Source organism: Hyla sarda, chromosome 1 (assembly GCF_029499605.1).
Source record: "Hyla sarda isolate aHylSar1 chromosome 1, aHylSar1.hap1, whole genome shotgun sequence".
Lineage (NCBI taxonomy): Eukaryota > Metazoa > Chordata > Amphibia > Anura > Hylidae > Hyla > Hyla sarda.
This window is the reverse complement of record NC_079189.1, coordinates 320,795,754-320,814,058: the sequence shown is the minus strand read 5'-3', so window position 1 is coordinate 320,814,058 and position 18,305 is coordinate 320,795,754. Positions and strand designations below refer to the sequence as shown.

At 44.8% G+C, this 18,305-nt stretch overlaps 1 long non-coding RNA gene across 1 annotated transcript; it reads right to left on the bottom strand.

The window, feature by feature from the left end:
• Positions 1–9,117: 9,117 nt before the first annotated feature.
• LOC130273016 (uncharacterized) lies at positions 9,118–18,280 on the bottom strand. The gene is made up of 3 exons (XR_008843839.1): positions 18,150–18,280; positions 14,375–14,540; positions 9,118–9,331 (listed from the first exon to the last, which is right to left on the bottom strand). It is a non-coding gene; the product is annotated as an uncharacterized LOC130273016 (long non-coding RNA).
• Between the last annotated feature and the right edge of the window lie 25 nt (positions 18,281–18,305).

Genomic DNA, 18,305 nt, shown 5'->3' with positions numbered 1-18,305 from the left:
CTCCTCATAAAAGCTGATCAGGTTAGTTTGATACCGATCCCTCATAAAGCCATGCTGATATGGGGTCATACATTTATTTTTATAAAGATACTCCAAAATAGCATCCCTTACAAAATCCTCAAACATTTTACATACAACGGAGATTAAACTAACAGGCCTATAATTCCAGGGGTCACCTTTTGACCCCTTTTTAAATATTGGCACCACATTTGCCATGCGCCAGTCTTATGGAACAGCCCATGTTACAATAGAGTCCTTGAATATTAAAAATAGGGGTCTGTCTATTACATTACTTAATTCCTTTAGAACAATGGGGTGAATGCCATCTGGACCTGGCGTTAGACAGGTGACCTGTACTGGAGAGTTTATCTAGCTGTATTTCATCTGACATTTCATTTTCCTCAGTGAATACAGTGGAGAAGGTATTTAATATATTTGCTTTTTCCTGATCCCCGTTTATAATTTCTTCTTTATCGTTTTTTAAAGGGCCAACACTTTTATTTTTAACCTTTTGGCTATTTATATAGTTAAAGAACATGTTGGGGTTAGTTTTACTCTCTTTGGCAATGAGTCTACCTGTCTCTATTTTTGCGGCTTTTATCAGTTTTTTATACATATTTTTAATTTTTCTCTATAGCTTTTTAATGCTTCTTCACTGCCGTCCTGTTTTAGTAGTTTTAATGCTTTATTGTTGTCATTTATTGCACCCTTAACATTTTTATTCATCCATATTGGTTTTCTTTTATTTCAGACCAGTTCATTCCCATAAGGTATATATATACCTCTTACAGTAAGAATTTAAGATATTTTTAAAAGTCTCCCATTTAGTGTCAGTATTCTGCACCCCCATGTGAATGTATACGGGCTGGGGTTTACAGTGAGTTTCTCGCTGCAAGTTTGTGATTCAGCAAATATTCCGCTGCAGCTCAAATTCCTCACGGGAAAATGGCTGTGAACCCCCGCCCATGTGAATGTACCCTGGAAACACTACGCTACAGTGTACAGAACAAAAAGTAAAAAACGCTACATATGCACACTCCCCATCACGGTTAACCCCCCCCCCCCCCCCCCCCAATAAGAATGAAAAGCGACTGATAGGGCACTGTTTCCAAAACGGAGCAACCAGCTGTTGCAAAACAACAAATACTAGTATTGCCGGACGGCCATTGACTGTCCAGGTATGCTGAGAGTTTTGAAACAGCTGGAGGCACCCTGTTTGGGAAACACTGTCGTGGGGTATTTTTGGTATCAGAGGCAAGTGTAACGCTTGCATCCGGGTCCGTCCCTATGCAAATCCCTAATTTAGGCCTCAAATGGTGCTCTCTCACTTCGGAGCCCTGTCATATTTCAAGGCAACAGTTTAGTGCAGGCCCGGCACCGTAATAAGGTGGACCAAGTGTCTGCTTTAGGGTGCACAGACAGCGCAGACGAGGAGGGTGAAAAAATTAAGACTTTAAAAAATATTTTTTTACTAAGACCGACCTCGTGCGACCCACCACCTCCGCACATCACAGGGGTCGCTGCCACCACCTCCCACTCCGCTCACTGTGCTTTTATTGCCGCGGCCAAGATTACCTTGGGGCCCTGTGTCATTTCAATTCTTATCCCCCCCCACAGTGATCCTCCTGTGTCATTTTAATTGACACCCCCCAACCCCCTTCTGCCATTTTAATTGACCCCCCCCCCCCATCCCCACCCCCCTGAGCCATTTCAATTACCACTCTGATCCGCCTGGGACATTTTAATTCCCCCCTCTAATCCGCCTCGTACCATTTCAGTCCCCCCCAACCCCCTCTGCTATTTCAATCTCCACTCTGACCCCCCCCCCCCCCCTCCAGTGCCATTTCAATCCCCCACCCCCGTAATTCGGTGAATGTAACAATACCTACATTCACCAAAATTAGTATGTTTAAAATTTTCCTCTTCTGACCCCTGTAGCTTTTTATTTTCCATACATGAAGATGTATGAGGGCCATTTTTTGCGCCGTGATCTGTAGTTTTTTATCAGTACCATTTTTGTTTTGATGGCACTATTTGATCACTTTTTACAAATTTTCTTCTGCTATATGAAGTGACCAAAAATTTGCAATTCTTTTTTCAAGGTTTATGTCATTGACCATGGGGTTTCTTATATTTAAATAGATTGGACATTTATGCATGTGGTGATACCAAATATGTTTGTTTATTTATGTTTACTTCTTTTTGAAAAAATGGGGAGGAAGAGGGGCTATTTAAGCTTTTATTAGGGGAGGGGCTTTTTCACAAATATTGCTTTTTTTTTCTATGGACTTATTTTATTTTAGTTTGTCCCTATAGGGCAGTGTTTTCCACACACTGTGTCTCCAGTTGTTTCAAAACAGCTGGAGGCACACTTTTTCATAGAAGAAATTTGCTGCCAGCTGTTGCATAACTACAACTTTCAGCATGCACAGACAGCCAAAGGGCATGCTGAGAGTTGTAGTTATGCAACAGCTGGCAGCAAATTTCTTCTATGAAAAAGTGTGCCTCCAGCTGTTGCATAACTACAACTCCCAGCATGCACAGACAGCCAAAGGGCATGCTGGGAGGTGTAGCTGTGCCTCCAGCAGTTTTTTCTGGCAGTTTTTGGATATCTGCCACTGCAGTTTTTGAGCCAAAGTCAGAAGTGGATCCATAAGGGAGGAGAAGTGTAAGTCCTTCCTTTATATGTCCTATTCCTTTTGAATCCACTTCTGGCTTTGGATCAAAAACTGCAGTGGCAGTATTCAAAAAACTGCCAGAAAAAAACCAAGTGGAAACTTAGCCTTACAAGCAGAGAGCTTCAAATTTACAAAAATCCTAAATTTCATCCCAGAGTTATTAATGCTATAAGTGACAGTGGTCAGATGTGCAAAAATGCTCTGGTCCTTAAGGTCATAATGGGCTTTGTCCTTAAGGGATTAAATAAATAAATCATTCACAAATATCTATTGAACATTACGGTGGGGTACTTTCACACAGAAATGGGATTTCTATCTGGAAAATCAACAGCGTATTACAGTACAAGCTGTTTGAGAACCAGATTTAGGCTAAGTTTCCACTTGGTTTTTTTTCTGGCAGTTTTTGGATATCTGCCACTGCAGTTTTTGAGCCAAAGTCAGAAGTGGATCCATAAGTGAGAAGATGTGTAAGTCCTTCCTTTATATGTCCTGTTCCTTTTGAATACATTTCTGGCTTTGGCTCAAAAACTGCAGTGGCAGATATCCAAAAACTGCCAGAAGAAAACCAAGTGGAAACTTAGCCTTACGTTGTCTCATTGGGGAAGTAAGAATCTGTAATAAATCTTCAGTGTTGTGAATTTGTCCACAGAAACACATTTACTTATTTATTTTTTTAAATGTCCGCACCTATTTCCACTTCACTGAAATTGACGATTTGGTGCGCATTTGCTGCTACAGATTAATATTTGGTTATGCTGCAGATTTACCAGTTTGAAATTCTAAAAACAATCTGCTGTGTACCTGCCCTGTGTTAAAATAGCTCTGTATGGGTATGATCACATGATTCAAAGACATTTCAAAAAATCCTCCTTCATAAACTGCTTTCAAAACCAACCTCAGAATTCAGTTTTTTTTATTGCATGTCCCTTTTTTGGCATGTTTCTTGGTACGTTTTTTGTTGTGGTTCAGCTCTTAAAAAGTTTATTCCTCAAATAAAATAAAATGATGTTAGGCTGGGTTCACACTACGTTTCCCCCATACGGGAGCGCATACGGCAGGGGGGAGCTAAAAGCTCGCGCTCCCGTATGTCACCGTATGCGCTCCCGTATGTCATTCATTTCAATGAGCCGACCGGAGTGAAACGTTCGGTCCGGTCGGCTCATTTTTGCGCCGTATGCGCTTTTACAACCGATTGTAAAAGCGCATACGGCGCAAAAATGAGCTGACCGGACCGAACGTTTCACTCCGGCCGGCTCATTGAAATGAATGACATACGGGAGCGCATACGGTGACATACGGGAGCGCGAGCTTTTAGCTCCCCCCTTCCGTATGCGCTCCCGTATGGGGGAAAACGTAGTGTGAACCCAGCCTTACATGGTTTCAAACCTACTTAAGATTCTTCATCTGGAATGGTATATTATCTGAAGAAGCACACATGTATGTACATAACCTATCAGAGCAGGCATTAAAAAACATATAGGGGGAGATTCATCAAAACCTGTGTAGAGGAAAAGTTGCTGAGTTGCCCATAGCAACCAATCAGATAGCTTCTTTAACTTTTAAAAAGGTCTTTTCAAAAGGGAAAGAAGTGATCTGATTGGTTGATATGGGCAACTCAGCAGCTTTTCCTCTGGACAGGTTTTGATAAATCTCCCACATAGAAACAAAGGGGGAGATTTATCAAAGGATTTAGACTGGCTTTTCCCATCTAAATTTGTCGCACAGAAAGTTCTAAATATGTGTGACTTTTTTGCGACTTTTGCTTTAGAGGATTTTTAGAACATGATGCATTCTAGTCTATTTTAGATGAAAAAATGCATTGGTGCTAAATCTATCAAAAGCGACTTTTCGGCGACAAGGCGCATCAGCTGACAGTACACCGAAATGTCAGACCATACTGGAGCAGGTTTAAATACAGTCTAAAGCATAGATCATGAAGTCCTTGCGAAGAATTTATCAAGAGACGTGCAGCTTTTGATAAATTAGGCGCACAATAGACCAGCCCAACCCTCTGTAGTTTGGTCTATATTGATGCGGGACATAGACAGCTTTGATAAATCTCCCCCAAAGAATGTGTGGGCAGATAAGAACCAATTGTCCCATCTAGTCTACTGAGTTTGTAAAATAAATAATTCCCAAGTTCACAGAAAAGCAAACAGGAGAGTGAGAGTTTTATTGTCTCTTAATGGATGTTAAGTCCCAGAGACCTGATGCCCCCCTATCTCTGGACCAAATTCCTTACATGTTGTACTGCGCCATAAAACCGTGTCATAGATTCAGTCCTATAAACAGAAAGAAAGGGTTCACACAGAGCCATGCGATCTGAACTCTTTATTGTGATAAAATCCAACATCACTAATCAGGTAAGACCAAGAGAAGTCATGACTTTTCTTGATCATACCTGATTTGTTATGTTGGACTTTACCATAATAAAGAGTTGGAATCACATGGCTCTGCATTGGACCCTTTTAAAAAAAAAAAAAAATAAAGACCCCCAGCTGGACATTTGGTGCAAAGAATCAGGTAGACCACATTAGATGTAGAGCAAGTGAATGTCTCAGGAATCTTATAGTCTCGTTGTGTGTTAGGGATACACATCGTGTCCATGGTTTTTATATGAAAATTTAGCAGGCCCTTACATTGCAGGTATATGTTCCTTCTTGTGTCTCAGAATGCAGTGAGCTTCTTATTATAACAATTGGGGTTATGGGGATTGTCTGTAAACACAGTAGGGGAGGTCTGTGAATATTATTTTGCTTTAGGCAATGCACCATGACTAATCAGGAATGCTCATCCTTTATGTGTGTGTCTTTTGGTTATAAAAAAAATTCCAGCACAGCCGTATTCATGCATTTCATTACTGTACCTGGGTCATGTTTCCAGCATTCAGACCACCAGAAAATATATGTCTCAGAAAGTGGTCTACTACACAGAATCCTTTACTTGAAAATTACACACAGGTTAACTGGTGTGTGTCCAATGTGTTATTATGCATTATACTATTAGCAACAAATGGCCGCAGCTGCTAGCCAAATTTAGTGTAATAAACATCAGTCAGGACATCACTGCAGATTCTGTCTGACACTAGAACCTAAGATAACACACAACAACTATTTTAAAATGCTGTACACCGCCCCCCTTAGCATGTTCCACCACAGCTGTGGCTTTGTCAAGAGGTAGCGGGTCCATGTTTTAAAATAGTTGTTGTGTGTTTCTTAGGTTCTAGTGTAGGACGGAATCTGCAGTGATATCCTGGATGATGTTTATTACACTTAATTTGGCTAGCAGATGTGGCCATTTGTTGCTACTGGTGTGATACATAATAACACATAATACTCTTTCTCATAATACCCTTTGTAAGTTTATGCTTCAAAAACTGAAATGTCCATCCCTGAAGTAGAAACTTCTCTTCAGGACCTTCTTTTTTTTTTTTTTTTTATTGAGTATAAAACAAGATAACACATCATACATCACAAGGAAGTAAAAAGCAGGTACCTAAGCACAGGAACACGCGCTCCATCACGCGAATCCAATAAATGCTATTGTGGTATTTCATACTGTGCCTTGGTGGGGGGGTCCCCAAAGTCAGAGTCCCTCGGACTGTGGGGGTCCGCTTCCCTAGTTAGCCCCTAGTCACCCCTTAGTAAGTTAATATTTATAAATATTGTCATTGTAAATATGTATATTTCATTACTCACTTGTTTGGCGTCGCAGGACCTTAGGTCATGTGACCCATTACTCAGAACTCTATGGTATGTTGAAGGACCTTAGGTGGTTCTTAAGTCACGTTTTCACCCATAATGTCGTGTAACGGTGAGTGACAGTTGTTATGGACCAATCCAAAACGGCCAGCCCCTGCCCATATAAGGGAGCTGCGGCCATTGATCGTTCTCTTGGGTTGCTGTCACTGAACGAGGTAGGACCTCCGCAACTTACAAGTACATTTACTAGGCCAAAGCCTTGTGGCCTTGGCCTATACCACAGCGGTTATATATCTATAATTCCCCGCTACTCTCCGCAAGATCACTGGACCTAAACGCACCGCTAAATCCAGCGGATCTATGCAACAGAATCTTCCTAAAGCTAAACTGAGCTTATCTGATCCCAACCAACTGTCAATCGCTGCTCAACTACAAATAGACTTTGTTATCTGGACTGTTATTGATATTGCCTGCTACCGAAAGTCTTCAGTAAAAGTTCCTGCAAGTTTTCAGTTAAAGGAGTACTCCGGTGGTTAATTCTTTTGACTATATGTCATCTTCTTTGTAAGTTTAGTTTTTTTGCAATATACATGTGTTATATGTTTTGGCAGCATGTGTGTGTTTTTCTTACCTGTTTGTTGGGCAGGAAGATCTGTAGTTCAGAGGGTTTTCTTTTACTGTTGTCCACAGTTCTGAGTCTGTTGTGGACAAGATGTCACAGCTTTTTTTTTTTTCTTTCTCTGTCTGCATGAGAAAAATAAGCCATGCCCCCTCATCTCATCTAGCTGAGTACACAGCTCCACACGTCCCCCCCCCCCCCCCCCGCTCTGTACTCTAAGGATGCAGGTCTGCACAGGAGAAGGACCTCACAGAGAAGATAAGTGTTATCTGAAGGGGAGGATGAGAAGGTGCAGGGGCTGGGGATGTACGGACTGCAGGGGAATAAATCTCATACTGGGAATGATCTCTATATGTGAACTGGGAGTTGTAGTTTTGCAACACCTGAAGGCACCCTGGTTGGGAAACACTGGTGTATGCACTACAGAGGTGTGGTGAACTACAAACCCCAGGAGACTACAGATGCAGCATGCTGATGTCATACCACAGACTGAAGACTCCTGAATGACACATGCTGGGAGTTGTAGTCCCTTTTGTGTGTATGACAGTGTATCCCAACCAGGGCTGATTATATTAGTGTGCTGTGTATAAGGGGGCTGACCCAGGAAAATAGTAGGGTGGGTAAAGGGCGGAACAAACAAACAAACAAAAAAGGAGCCGCCCCAAACCAGCAAGGCATGTGGCATGCTGGGATTTGTAGTTTTCAGCACAGTAAGAAACAGGAAATAGAAGCAAAGATAGGAAAACAAAGTGGGGGATAAAAAGACAACAAAGAACGGAAATAGAGTAGGCTAAACAACAAGAATAGAAATGAAACAAAACAAATAGGGTAAGGCAAAAATGGAAAAACACATTGACTACCGGAGTACCCCTTTAAACAGTGGTTGTGGACAAGCCATTTATTACTCACTCACCTATCGCTCTTGGGAAAGGTGGGGATAGGCCCAGCACCGTTACAGTATTTAACCCTCACCCTGGCGTCACGAGTGACAAGGGTTAACAGCGCCCTTTATTATCCAGAACAGCAACACCCCAACTACCCTACATACCCCCGAGGCATACAACAAAGCCTTTTTGGCGTCTCACAAACAGGATTCGGGTGTGTGCCTGCTGCGGTTGCCACTAGAGAAAGTGAACTCTCCCCAATATAACAGACTTTATTCATGTACTGTGGATTATACTCTGGTGTACGGGGCTGCGCGCACGGTGCTGTGTGGAGGAAGTGCGCACAGGGCCGGTGCAAGGATTTTTGCCACCCTAGGCGAAAGCTTATTTTGCCGCCCCCTTGACCCTGCCCACTGGCTCTGCCCCCTGGTCCGCCCCTTTTTCCGACGATCTACCTGTTGAAGGATTTTTGCATGCAACATTTTACTTGACCAGCTAATTTTGGATATTCTACCGTAGTCTCATTACAATCCCTCCTCCCCAGCCCCCAATCAGCTTTCTGACCAAAAAATAAAAATAATAAAATAGAATGTTGAAATAAAACATTTTAATTGTAAACAGTTTTTCATATGAAAACCATAAAATTGCAGCATTGCACATGTTTCAGGTGACAAGATTTCCAAGCATAATATAAAAATTGCTATTATAAATAACATGTTATGAAATATTAAAACAGTATAAATAGTAAAATAAATAACAAAAAATTTTTTTAAACATTCATGGTGGTTTTGAGGGGGGAGGATTGCGCTGCTTGACAATGGAAGATATACAGTCACCCAGCTGACAGGTGCAGTATTACTGTTTATCTTACCTGATATGAGAGGGAGCTCTCTGCGCCTGCGCCCCCTCCCTATGTCGGTACCCGAGTGCCTGTCACAGCTCCAGAGCTTGCCGCGCGACTTGCCTGTCCCCGCCCACGCAACTTGCCGCGCGACTTGCCTGTTACACTGGCATGTGAACAATGGCGCTGCTAGGGTTGGTGTCACCCGGTGCAGTAGAAAATGGTGTCACCCGCAGATGACTCCCCCCACCCCCACCTCTGCATTAGTAATTTTTTTAGCCTGTTGTGATGGACGCCAGTGGAGTAGCACGTTTCAGAAACTTATTTTCAGTATAATAATTAAATATACCAATTGCCAAGAATGGTGAATGCTAGAGAAGTTTTTACCATTTAAAACTACAGCTCCCAGTATGACCTAAGCAGTAATAAGGTTCTGCTGGAAGTTGTAGTTTCACACATCATAACTGCATAGCTGTGAATACAGGTGACATCTTCTCTATAGTCTTTCTTTATATAATTCAGCTGGTACATACCACCAGGTCCAGCTAAATCTTCTCTCTGCAGAAGTTGATGCCCAGACGGCTCCTCACTATGTCAATTCTGATCCTCTATATGAAAACAATAATTATTATAACCATGCCAGACAGTATGCCCATGAATATAATACTAACACGCAGTGCATCCTCTAAATATAATACTATGACACACTGTACCCTCTGAATATAATACTGCCACACACTGCACGCTCTGAATATAATACTACCACACACTGCACACTCTGAATATATTACTACCACACACTGCGCTCTCTGAATATAATACTACCACACACTGCGCTCTCTGAATATAACACTGCCACACACTGTACCCTCTGAACCGAATACTGCCACACACTGCGCACTCTGAATATAATACTACCACACACTGTGTTCTCTGAACATAATACTGCCACACACTGTGCTCTCTGAATATAATACTGCCACACACTGTGCTCTCTGAATATAATACTGCCACACACTGCGCTCTCTGAATATAATACTGCCACACACTGTGCTCTCCTGAATATAGTACTGCCACACACTGGGCCCTGTGATTATAATACTTCCAAACACTGTGCCCTCTAAATATAATACTGCGCCATTTGAATATACTACCACATACTGCGCCCTTTGTATATAACCTTGTTTTTCAGTGCAGATTTTATGATGCCACTGTGCCCCAGAATTAATGGTGCCACTGTGCCCCAGAATTAATGATGCCAATGTGCCCCAGAATTAATTATGCCACTGTGCCCCCAGGATTAATAATGCCACTGTTTCCCCAGAATAAATGATACCACTCTGCCCCCAATATTAATGATACCACTGTTCCCCAGAATTATTGATGTCATGTGCCCCCAGAATAAATGCAGTGCATCCTCTAAATATAATACTATGACACACTGTACCCTCTGAATATAATACTGCCACACACTGCACTCTCTGAATATAATACTACCACACACTGCACACTCTGAATATAATACCGCCACACACTGCACACTCTGAATATAATACTACCACACACTGTGCTCTCTGAATATAATACTACCACACACTGCGCTCTCTGAATATAACACTGCCACACACTATACCCTCTGAACATAATACTGCCACACACTGCAGACTCTGAATATAATACTGCCACACACTGCACACTCTGAATATAATACTACCACACACTGCGCTCTCTGAATATAACACTACCACACACTGTACCCTCTGAACATAATACTGCCACACACTGCGCACTCTGAATATAATACTACCACACACTGTGCTCTCTGAACATAATACTGCCACACACTGTGCTCTCTGAATATAATACTGCCACACACTGCGCTCTCTGAATATAATACTGCCACACACTACGCTCTCTGAATATAATACTGCCACACACTGTGCTCTCCTGAATATAGTACTGCCACACACTGGGCCCTGTGATTATAATACTTCCACACACTGTGCCCTCTAAATATAATACTGCGCCATTTCAATATACTACCACACACTGTGCCCTTTGTATATAACCTTGTTTTTCAGTGCAGATTTTATGATGCCACTGTGCTCCAGAATTAATAGTGCCACTGAGCCCCAGAATTAATTATGCCAATGTGCCCCAGAATTAATAATGCCACTGTTTCCCCAGATTGAATGATACCACTCTGCCTCCAATATTAATGATACCACTGTTCCCCAGAATTATTGATGTCATGTGCCCCCAGAATAAACGCAGTGCATCCTCTAAATATAATACTATGACACACTGTACCCTCTGAATATAATACTGCCACACACTGCACTCTCTGAATATAATACTACCACACACTGTGCTCTCTGAATATAATACTGCCACACACTGCGCTCTCCGAATATAATACTACCACACACTGCACACTCTGAATATAATACTGCCACACACTGCACACTCTGAATATAAAACTACCACACACTGCGCTCTCTGAATATAATACTACAACACACTGCGCTCTCTGAATATAACACTGCCACACACTATACCCTCTGAATATAATACTGCCACACACTGTACCCTCTGAATATAATACTGCCACACACTGCACTCTCTGAATATAATACTACCACACACTGCACACTCTGAATATAATACCGCCACACACTGCACACTCTGAATATAATACTACCACACACTGTGCTCTCTGAATATAATACTACCACACACTGCGCTCTCTGAATATAACACTGCCACACACTATACCCTCTGAACATAATACTGCCACACACTGCAGACTCTGAATATAATACTGCCACACACTGCACACTCTGAATATAATACTACCACACACTGCGCTCTCTGAATATAACACTACCACACACTGTACCCTCTGAACATAATACTGCCACACACTGCGCACTCTGAATATAATACTACCACACACTGTGCTCTCTGAACATAATACTGCCACACACTGTGCTCTCTGAATATAATACTGCCACACACTGCGCTCTCTGAATATAATACTGCCACACACTACGCTCTCTGAATATAATACTGCCACACACTGTGCTCTCCTGAATATAGTACTGCCACACACTGGGCCCTGTGATTATAATACTTCCACACACTGTGCCCTCTAAATATAATACTGCGCCATTTCAATATACTACCACACACTGTGCCCTTTGTATATAACCTTGTTTTTCAGTGCAGATTTTATGATGCCACTGTGCTCCAGAATTAATAGTGCCACTGAGCCCCAGAATTAATTATGCCAATGTGCCCCAGAATTAATAATGCCACTGTTTCCCCAGATTGAATGATACCACTCTGCCTCCAATATTAATGATACCACTGTTCCCCAGAATTATTGATGTCATGTGCCCCCAGAATAAACGCAGTGCATCCTCTAAATATAATACTATGACACACTGTACCCTCTGAATATAATACTGCCACACACTGCACTCTCTGAATATAATACTACCACACACTGTGCTCTCTGAATATAATACTGCCACACACTGCGCTCTCCGAATATAATACTACCACACACTGCACACTCTGAATATAATACTGCCACACACTGCACACTCTGAATATAAAACTACCACACACTGCGCTCTCTGAATATAATACTACAACACACTGCGCTCTCTGAATATAACACTGCCACACACTATACCCTCTGAATATAATACTGCCACACACTGCACACTCTGAATATAATACTGCCACACACTGCACACTCTGAATATAATACTACCACACACTGCGCTCTCTGAATATAACACTACCACACACTGTACCCTCTGAACATAATACTGCCACACACTGCGCACTCTAAATATAATACTACCACACACTGTGCTCTCTGAACATAATACTGCCACACACTGTGCTCTCCTGAATATAGTACTGCCACACACTGGGCCCTGTGATTATAATACTTCCACACACTGTGCCCTCTAAATATAACACTGCAACATTTGAATATACTACCGCACACTGTGCCCTTTGTATATAACCTTGTTTTTCAGTGCAGATTTTATGATGCCCTCCAGAATTAATGCGGCCACTGTGCCCCAGAATTAATGATGCCAATGTGCCCCAGAATTAATTATGCCGCTGTGCCCCCGAGAATGAATAATGTCACTGTTCCCCCAGAATGAATGATACCACTCTGCCCCCAATATTAATGATACCACTGTTCCCCAGAATTAGTGATGTCATGTGCCCCCAGAATAAATTATGCCGCTGTGCCCCCAGAATTAATTATATCACTGTTCCCCAGAATTATTGACATCACGTGCCCCAGAATAAATTATGCCGCTGTGCCCCCAGAATTAATTATACCACTGTTCCCCAGAATTATTGACGTCATGTGCCCCCAGAATAAATTATGCCGCTGTGCCCTCAGAATTAATTATGCCGCTGTGCCCCCAGGATAAATGATGCCGCTGTCCCCCCAGAATAAATGATGCCACTGTCCCCCCAGATGATGCCGTTGTGCCCCCAGAATTAATTATGCCACTGTGCCCCAGAATTAATGAGGTCACTGTGCCCCAGAATTAATTATACCATTGTGCCGCCAGAATTAATTACACCACTGTGCCCCCAGAATTAATTATGCCACTGTGCCCTGGTATATGATGCTGGATGATGGGGGTGCTCCTGCCAGGAAGATATTGCTGCCGAAGGATGATGAGGGTGCTACTGTGATAGGGGTGGGGTGTTACTGGTGGATGATGGGGGTGCTACTGCCAGGAAGGGAGTGCTGCCGATGGATGATGAGGGTGTTACTGCCACCTCGGTAGTAGCCTGCCCATCATCCATCGGCAGCACCATCCATCATCCACCAGCAACCCCCCCCCCCACACACACAGTAGCACCCCTCATTATCCATTAGCTGATGCATCATGGTGTGTTTGATGGGGGTCCTCCTAGCAGTAGCACCCCCATCATCCACCAGCAGGATCTGCTGATGGGGGTGCTACTCCTGAGGAGGGGCGTGTTGCTGGTGGATGATGAGGGTGCCATGGGGGATTGGTAGCAGAGCGGACACGGCTACACGTAGACAGGGGGGTAGGAGGGTGATAGCAGACCCAGCTACGTGAGAGGTCCGGCGGCGGGAGAGTTTGGGGGATGTTGGTGGCTGGCGAATGGAGCTATCTGAGGAGCTGAGGGGGGGGGGGGGGCGTCATGGTGTCACCCCCATCAGCCTGGTGTCACCTGGTACAGCCTACACCCCGGCTGCTATGCTACAGCATACACCCGCCGCTGCACCCCCAACATCATACATTTCATACATAAAAAAACAAAAAACAACCACCCACTCCATCACCCCATCCCACCCCACTCCATCACACCCCCATTCCACTCCATCACCCCCCACTCCATCACCCCCCACCCCATTACCCCCCCCCACCCCACTCCATTAACCCCCATGCATCACCCCCCACTCCATCATCCCTACACTCCACTCCATCACTCCCCCCCCCCCTTTCATCAACCAACCTCACTCCACTACATCATCACTCCCCTCTGCAGAGTGGGGGTTTAGCTCAGCACAAGCCCCCCAGCACCTAGAGCCCCCCCAAAAAACCTAGAGCCCGAGCCCCTAAGGAGCAGCTTACCAGGGACGTCGGCGTCCAGAAAACTCCGCCCTCCTCCCGCTGAAGTACCGTCACAGGGCACTACAAGCACGTGATGGGTGTCTGAAAGCTGAGGACCGGGTGAGTGGAGGAGCGCTGCCAGACAGATAAGTGGAGAAGCGCCGCCGGACAGAAAAATGGAGAAGCGCTGTGAAGGGAAGAGTCATATAATCATATTTATATCGATCTATCTCACATCAGCCTATGCCCTATAAATGACCTTTATAAGAATGTCTATAGAAAGGTTGTACAAACAGGAATATTTCTTACATGACTTGGGGCATGTCATAAAACACAATATAATGGCCATTAGACCAGGGGCATATTTTGGGATGTTGTATAACATTCTGGAATGGGCCCACCTAACCTGTTCCATACACGTATCATGGTAGCCTTGGGATATCTGGCCAGGTCATAGAGAGGCCAAAGCACAGGTGGCATTGTCTCTCTGGTATGTGCCCACCAAACCTGTGTTGGTGCCTGGGGATATCTGGCTAGATAGGAGGGTCTTAGGACATTGTATAAAGTTAGCTATATATACCAAGCTGGATAAAAAGGAGGGAGTGATCCTGAGAGGCAGCCACCATAACAGGCAGTGAGGATCCATTATCAAACTGCTGCCCTGCCTCATCTCCTGCACCAAGGCTGATAATCTGCTAAGTATCACCCTCTTTCCTCCCTGCAACCTATACCTTTGCCCCCAACTTCTATCTCTTAATAACCTCCACTCTCTCTTGACTTCCACAGTCACATCCTATCCTTCCCATACCAAGCCTTTCCACTGCTCTATACCAAGACCCTGCATTAACCACTTCTATCCCTGTAACTGTATCAAGCACTGACTCTCTCATTACTATCACGAACTCCTATAGCCTTAGGGACAGAAAGCTGTTCTGGATTGAGCGCTTGTGTGAGTGTATTGGTGTTTAATTAGGTGGGTGGGTAAGATATTCTATTGGGTTAAATTGTAATGTAAATAGTATAATGTTAATGTAATGAAATTACCATTGTTGTATACACTGAGATACATTGATATTATACGGATATGTATATATCTTAGCTAAAGTTATATAGTGTATTAGTGAATAACCCTTGTGTATTATTAACCCTGTGTTGGGAATTACTTAAGCCGTGCAATTTACATAAGGAAACTAGAGAAAAATTGTTAACACTTAGAGAAGGAAGGAAGGAGGAATAGTATACAATATTTATACACTCCTTATATCCCCTTTATCATTGGTGATATCCTTTATCAAGCGCCACCGGACAGATAAGGAACAAGGGGGGGGGATGTGCTAGTGAACCGGACAGATGAGGAACGGGGGGGTACTAGTGAACCGGACAGATGAGGAACGGGGGGTGGGCTAGTGAACCGGACAGATGAGGAACGGGGGGGGGGGGGGGGTGCTAGTGACTGGGCAAGGGTGCGAGAAGTGAGAAGTGAGTGAGTGAGAAGCATCGGACATATAAGGAAGGGGGGGGTGTAAGCGGCGCCGTGCCAGACAGATGAGGTGAGCACCCCGGTCCCTGCGCCACTGCACGTGATGACGGAGGGGGTATTGCTGGTGGAGAGACCATGAGAAGCGGGGGAGGGGGGTGCTGGTGGAGGATGAGACCGTGAGAAGTGCGGCTGCAGTGTTACAGGGTGTAGTAAGCTGTGGCACCGGCCGTCGGCAATACCACCCCCGTTAAATGGTGCTCTAGGCGGTTTGTCGGGACAAACCGGCCCTGAGTGCGCATGTAGAGTAAGGGGGAGGCGAAGAGTACAGCGGAGTTCCAAGTTGCAGTGGAAAGAGTTAAAGCAAGAGCAGGGCCTTCCCGCACGCTTGATCCCGAAACCCCGCCCACCGAGGCCCTCGGTGCCGCGCCGGCAATTTTGCCGGAGTCTAGAGCTAGAGTCCAAAAAAAAAAAAGGGTACAGTTCAGCGCACGAAAAAGAGTGCGACAGTGGGTTGAAAGTTGTAACGAGCCGGAGCAATACAGGACTCTAAGACGCCAGATCGCCAAATTGAGGTCCTGTATAGATCAACTTCAGCTGCCGATCAACGCACTCAAATTTCAGCTCCACGCGCTCAGGTTTCAAGTCACAGCTCTCAAGTTTGAAATCTACGCACTCAAGTTCCAGATTAGAGAACAACTGCGTATCACCTTGGGACCTAGGAATCCAAGATTTATTTAAAGGGCCAGCACACCTAATACCAAGATGTCAGAGCCTGCAGTGTCATTGTCACCACCTGAGCAACAGGAGGGTGATGCTCCAGTGACCCCGCCAATAGGGTCTCCACCATGAGTCAGAAGGGTGCTGCCGCCCTCACCAAAGCTGCCTACCCTACAAAGACGGGGTCTTCCTGCAACTCCAGCAAGGCCTTCGTCACGGGCAGAACAGGATCCATCTAGTCCACCTCCAGCGTCTCCCTACATGCTGGGAGCCCTTGTTGCTGCACCTGTCTTCTTGGGGAATCCTGTGCTCCCCACCTACAACGGTGACCCTTTCACATTAAGATACTTTAAAGAAAAGATCTACAGCCTCTTCGGGTTCTATGCCCTTCCTCCTCATCAGCAGGTACAGTTGCTCCTGGGACAGCTCCAGGACCTGCCTTAGAGGAGCTCTGCACATGGCCAGTGACTGACAAAGCACCAGTGGGACAGATCTTCGAAAAACTCTCTCAAGTGTTTGAATCCCATTCCCCCCTCTGAGGTACGCCTCAGACTATATGAGCGACGTCAGAAACCAGGCGAGACTCTCAGAGCGTATGCGGTAGCCTTGCAGAATGCATTAGAAGCGGTGCAGAAGTTGGATGGAATCACGCCCGATCAGGGTAACCGAGTGCTGATGGACCGATTCATAGAGGGGGCACAGAACAAATGGGACAAGGCCCAACTTAGGATGTTAGCTCTGCAAAATCCTGACATGGCCTTCCCAGCTTTTCAGAGACTAGCAGTTAAGGTGATTGAATCAGGACCCCAGGCAGAGGAAGCTAGTGTCCCCGCTGCAGAATTCCCGAGGGGCCTCGACCCAGTCCCCTGTCCCTTCTCAGACTACTCTTACAACCCCTCCTCCTAGCCCTTGGACAGCTGATTTACAAGACATTAAGCAGGACATTGAACAGTTAGCCCAGGCCTTTAAAGAAATGGCCATCCGGCCCAATCCTCCTAGACCTGTGACACTCCCACCTAAGAAACCTGACCCCCCGCCCTGCCAATCCACCTGATACCCCTCCTGTGAGACCACCTGGAAGTCAGAGACCTGTTTGTAGTTATTGTAACAAGAATGGACATTGGAAGAGCCAATGCTGGGCTTTAAACGGGCGTCCCCTGGGGTCGAGGACCACACCCCAGGAGTAGATGTTGAAGGTCCAGAACCAACCGACACCAAGAAAGGACTGTCTATGTATGTTGCTCCTTGTCCTTATGTACAGGTGATAGTTGAAGGTATCCGGTTGCAAGCTCTAATAGATACTGGGTCTCAGATGTCCACTATTCCTCAGGGAGTTTTCTATAAGTATTGGGGTCCAGAAAGGTTGTGTGAGCCTAAGGAGGTGGAGTTTAGAGTAATCGCAGTGAACGGGAAACCAGTACCAAGGCATGGCTACTGGGAGCCCACGGTGCAGGTGGGAGAACATGTTTTATAAAGGCAGGGTGTAATTGTCACCAGTATTAGGGATGAAGGGGCAGCTGACTTCATCTTAGGGATGAACATCATGAGGCATCATGTAGCCAAAACCAGGAGTAGAACCAAAACACTAATGGAACATACAGACAGGACTTGTGAGCCTAGCCTTAAGTTGCGTTTAGGGTTGTAGAGGGTGTTTTCTACCCATTTCTAGTATTCCAACCTCCCCCCTCTGAAGAGACGATGGGGCAGCTCGGGCGCGGGGCCGGGTGACGGGCACGTGTTAGGGGAGGGCAGTGG